Raw genomic sequence first — 5,537 nt, 5'->3', positions numbered from 1 at the left:
CATATTTTTAAAGAGTGAGATAAAAAGAATTCCCCTCTCTAATTTGGAAGTACATTAAAGATGAGACTGGAGAAAGTGATATAATAAAACAGAAATTTATATACTGTTTCTCTAAAACTCTTTGATGATCTTTGGAGAGGCCATAAGGAGCCTCGAAAAGGATGAAATGACTGCATCTGAATTGTTCCATGTCATGTGTAAGTTGTGACAAAAACTCACACAACTCCCCCTCAAAAAAACAACCAATCCAAAAAACAAAAACAAAAACAAAACAAAACAAAAACCAAACCAGACTTATATTTTGGAAATAAGATTGGTTCAGAACGCAAAAAAAAAAAAAAAAGTCACCAGAAAAGGATAGCCAAATTAAACAAAACTTTCTTAATTTCTTTACTAAAACTGTACTTTATTTAAAATCTATATTAGTCTGTGTTCTCTAGAGGAACAGAACCAGTAGGAGAGATATAGATATATAGATAGATAGATAAATAGATGGATGGGTGGGCGGATGGATGAATGGATGTGGATGGATGGATGGATGGATGGATGGATGGATGGACGGATGGATGGATGACAGAGATACATATCAATCTACATATATACATAGATAGATTTATTTATTTATTATAAGGAATTGGCTCACATGCTTATGGAGGATTAGAAGTCCCAACATCTGTAGACAGCAAGCTAAAGACCAGAAAATCCCAGCCTGATATTCAGATCTTCAACAGATTGGATGAGGCCCACCCACATGGGGGAGAGCAATCTGCTTTTCTCAGTCTACTGATTCAAATGTTAATCACATTCAGAAACACCCTCATGGACACACCCAGAATTGTGTTTAACCAAATATCTGGGAACCCTATAACCCAATCCAGCTGACACATAAAATTAATCATCACAGAATCCAACTTCGATTTCACCAGTCCAAATTACCTTCTGTGCTTCAAAATCATTTTCCCTGAGAAAGAAGTTAAACTTCTGATGACATTCGAGTATTTAAAAATGATAGATGTTTTAGGCATGGACCATCTATGTGATGAATTTCTAGATGCAAAGGACCTGATTGATAAGCAACTAGTCTGTATATACAAAATGGTTGGACATTTTTGAAGAGCTGTAAACTAATTTCCACAAGTTGAAAGACCTGCTGTTGCCAGTAAGTAAACTCCTAAGTATTCTATGCTCAAATGTTTTTATTGAGAGGCTATTTAGTTCAATGTCAGCACACTGGACTGACACAAGTAATCAGTATAATGTGGGCTTGATAAGAACAGAGCTGTAGGTCAAAGTGAATTTTCTGTTTGACGGTCTTCAGTTTCACCACTGCATAAAAGGCTAGAAGCTGTCCTAAATAAAGGCCGCAGGCAGTTCAGAAAGTATTATTGGAATAGAAAACAGAGAGAGTCAAATTATCCTACCATGTCATGGGACAGAAAGAAATAGGTCATTGCTCTTTTTAAAAATTAAATATAAATAATATCTGTTTAATTTGTCCTACTGTATTTATGTTCTCCTTTTAAATAGATTTACATTTATGTATTTTAAGAATATGAAATAATATAGCTCACAGAATGTAAATGTCCAATAAAGAGTGTTAAAGAGTTAAAATATGTTGAATCGCTATGTAGTACTTCTGAGGACATGACGTGGGGGAGCGGTGGCGGCTGCCGCTTTAGGGCAGGGCTTGGGGGGGTCGCAGTTGAGTCCTGCCAACCCCCACCCCCAAGAGCACAGTGGACCGGGTCTTTCTCTCCTCGCACTGCCTCAGCCAGAGAGAGTTATGCTACCAAGAAAGAGCCAGAGAGAAGGTGGCAAGAATTAAGGAACAAAGCCTGGAATGAGGTAGGAGTCAGGGACAGAGGGAACAAAAGGAAAGGAATTAAGAGGAAAACAAGAGAGAAAGAGAAAGTACGGACAGAGAGAAAGAGAATCATTAAAGAAAAGTGAGGAATGAAGCAAGAAGAAAGGATAATCCCAGCTCTGGAACAGAGAAGCCTGCCTGGGAATCAGACACCCCCACCTTGGGAGCCGGGCCTGGGTCCCCCCGTAAATCTCTTCCTGTTGGTACCACAAACACTGAGGGACACACCCATTCCCACCCGAATCCTCCATCCTGCTGCCGAAAGTCCAGGCCTTCGTTTTAAAAGGTATATGTCAGTAAAATGGACAATGGTGTTCAAGAGAAGCTACGAGAATATAACTCTGCAGAAATTTCTCCTCTTTTATTGTTTAATCTCTGTGTAAACACAATAGGGCACCACTAAGCCTCAAAACCAGGCCTATTTTGCTGACAAAAGTTAAAATAAATTGAGAGGTTTAATTAAAAGAAAAGAAAAAGAAAAGCTATCAAGCTACAAAAAGACATGGAGGGAGACATTGGCGGAGAAAAATAGCGTAGATGATAGAGGCTTTGTTTATCCCTCTTGTGACCAAATCAAAGCTGTGACAGAAACACGGAGCAAACAGCAAGAAAAGTCGCCTGGAATCTAGATGAACAGAAGCACTACAACTGGGGAGAGAAATAATTAATCAAGGTAGGATGCAGCAAACATGCGAAGCTGCCCAGTCCCTAGTGGCTGAGTGGAACAGAGGCTATGGCAGTGGCAGATGCCTCTTAAAAGGGCTGTGCCCGCCAGCGGACTTTCACGGAGATGGTCCTGCTCGCTCTGAGCACCAGCACCGAGTCGACTGTGTAAGGGCACCAGGGACTAATAGGGGGATACTAAGTTGTTGGAGTGAGGGCCAGAGGTGAGGCTCTCTCTCAGGCAGAAGTGCTGGCTGGTCCTCTGTCGAACCCTCCCCCATTCCCAGTGTGTGGACGCAGCGCCTCCATAACTGAGACGTCATCAAACTGAATAACAGAGGTTGCTTTGCCCAGAATATTCCCTGAAACTCCGCCTCTTCCAACTCGCAGCCCCACTCAAGCCACATCCAGTTGTGTCCTTGGTGAGTCCAGTGCTCTTTGCTGAGCAGTGCCAAGATGCACACCAGTGACAGCTGGCCTCGGTTTTTGGTATGGTTTCTTAAGGGAGCTATAACCACAGCATCTGTGGATTGCTTGCTGAATCTTAACAGGTGGCCCCAGAGGGACACAGGCAGGGGCTAAACTTGGCCTGCAGCAGAACCTCTCTCAGGACTGTGTCATTGGACACCTACTACACAAAGCCACGCTAATAAGGCCAGGAGATTTAGAAGCTTTACTTAGTACATAGAAACAGACAAAGAAAGGGAGCCAAAATAGGAAGATAAAGAAGCATGAGAGAACAGAACAGAGATCCAGAAATAATAGAGTCAAGAAATCTAACAGATGCAGAGTTCAAAATGCTGGTTATAAAGTTGCTCAATGAAATTAAAAGATGTGTAGATGAATTCAGTGAGAATTTTAACAAGAGATAAAAAAACATGAAAATGGAAATGGAAATTATAAAAGAGAACTAGTCATAAATGAAGAACACATCTGAGATGGAGAGTATATTAGAGGGAATAAAGAGAGTGGATAAAGAAGAGGATCAAACCACTGATATAGAGGACGGGAAAGCCAAGGACACTCAATCAGAACAGCAAGAAAAAAGAAGTGAAGACTATAATAATAATTTAAGGAGCCTATGAGACACAATTAAGTGTAAAAATATCCGTGTCCTGGGGGTACCTGAAGGAAAAAAACTTGAAGAGCTATTTGAAGAAATAATGGTGGAAAACTTCTCTAACTTCCACAACCCCAGGAAGCTCAGAGAGTCTCAAAAAAGATGAACCCAAAGAGGCCCACATCAAGACACATCATAATTAAAATGCCAAAGGTTAAGTACAAAGAGAGAATATTAAAAGCAGCAAGAGAAAAGCAATTGGTTACCTACAAGGGAGCACCCATAAGACTGGCAGCTGATTTCTCAAAAGGAGCTATGCAGGACAGAAGGGCTTGGCACAAAATAGTCAATGTGATGAAAACCCAGGATCTACAACCAAGAATACTTTATCCAGCAAAGCTATCATTTAGTCAAAGGACAGATAAAGAGCTTCCCAGACAAAAATAAGCTAAAGGAGTTTATCAACATTAAGCCAATATTACAGGAAACATTGGAGGAACTTCTTTAAGAAGGAAAAACATGTATCAAAAACAAATAAATAATGATAATAATTACATTCCTATTAACAAGTACCTTAAATGGAAAAGAATTAAATGCTCCAATCAAAAGATAGAGTGGCTGAATGGACAAGAAAACAAGACCCCTACATATGCTGCCTACAAGAGACTCACTTCAGATTAAAAGACACACACAGACTAAAAGGAAGGGAATGAAAAAAGATATTGCCTTGATGGACCTAGAGGGTATTGCACTAAATGAAATAAGTCAGACAGAGAAAGATAAATATCACACGATTTCACATTCATATGGAGTCTAAAGAACAAAATAAACAACAACGAAAATAAACTCATAGATACAGAGAATATTTTGAGGGCCACTAGATGGGAGGGGTGTTGAAGGGATGGCAAAAAAGGACAAAAGGATTAAGAAATACAAATGGAGGTCTATGGCCATGCCACCCTGGACAAGCTCGATTTCGTATGATCTCGGAAGCTAAGCAGGGTCGGGCCTGGTTAGTACTTGGATGGGAGACCACCTAGGAAGACCAGGTGCTGTAGGCTTTAAAAAAAAAAGAGAGAAATACAAATGGATAGATACAAAATAGACACGGAGTGTGAGTTATATCACGATGCTGTACAACTGAAACTAATGTATTATTGTATGCCAACTATAACTGAAAAAACTCATTGAATCGTACAATGTAAATATGAGCAACTAATTGTCTATTATATTTCAATAAAACCAGAAGAAAAAAAGAGTTAAAAGAAATTTATAAAATATCAGAAGACAAAAAGAGATGTTATAAAAATATTGTATTTTCCCTCACATATATTACTTATTTAATTGGCCTTACTATCCATCAGTAGTAATTGCCTCTTTTAACTAATCTTATTGTTTTGTTTAAATAGCAATATTTATGGGCCAGAAAAATAAATAATAGAGAATAACATAAAATTTCAAATAAGTACTTATTTTCATATTTTTATGTTAAAGTTATAAAACATATATCTTATATAGGATATTATTTGTGCAAGCATAAGTGCGTGTATGTGTGTGTGTGTGTGTGTGTGTGTGTGTGTGTCTGGTGTGGCCGTGTCCCAGATTGGCCCTCTAAAAAGTTGGTCACAATGAGTAAGAGGCTTTGCTGCCTCATGAAAGACAGGGCACCCTCCCCCCTGGAGCTCACCTCACAGAGTTCAAATGATGTCAGCAGGTCCACCGTGTTGCTCAGCTTTCCGTGATTCCCTCTCCCAGCTTGTGCTTACATGATCCTCACCCAGCAGTTCCAGCTAGGAAAGCACTTCCCCAGACTCAGTGCTGGGAGTGAGTCTCTGCAGATGCCCTTAACTACTTGCTGCGTCCAAAGGGAATGGCCAAGCCTGGGTCCTGTGCTCGCCTCAGAGTGGGAGGGAGGCTGGAGGGAGCCCGGTCTCTCAAAGGAGCCAGGTC

The 5,537-nt window shown here is 40.1% G+C and overlaps 1 non-coding gene across 1 annotated transcript; it reads left to right on the top strand.

The window, feature by feature from the left end:
- The first annotated feature begins 4,529 nt into the window (after positions 1-4,529).
- LOC111742978 lies at positions 4,530-4,648 on the top strand. The gene has a single exon (XR_002781540.1). It is a non-coding gene; the product is annotated as a 5S ribosomal RNA (ribosomal RNA).
- The last annotated feature ends 889 nt before the right edge of the window (positions 4,649-5,537 follow it).

Source organism: Pteropus vampyrus, unplaced genomic scaffold (genome assembly GCF_000151845.1).
Source record: "Pteropus vampyrus isolate Shadow unplaced genomic scaffold, Pvam_2.0 Scaffold104, whole genome shotgun sequence".
Taxonomy (NCBI): domain Eukaryota; kingdom Metazoa; phylum Chordata; class Mammalia; order Chiroptera; family Pteropodidae; genus Pteropus; species Pteropus vampyrus.
Note: the sequence above shows the minus strand (reverse complement) of the source record. Positions and strands in the feature narration are given on the sequence as shown.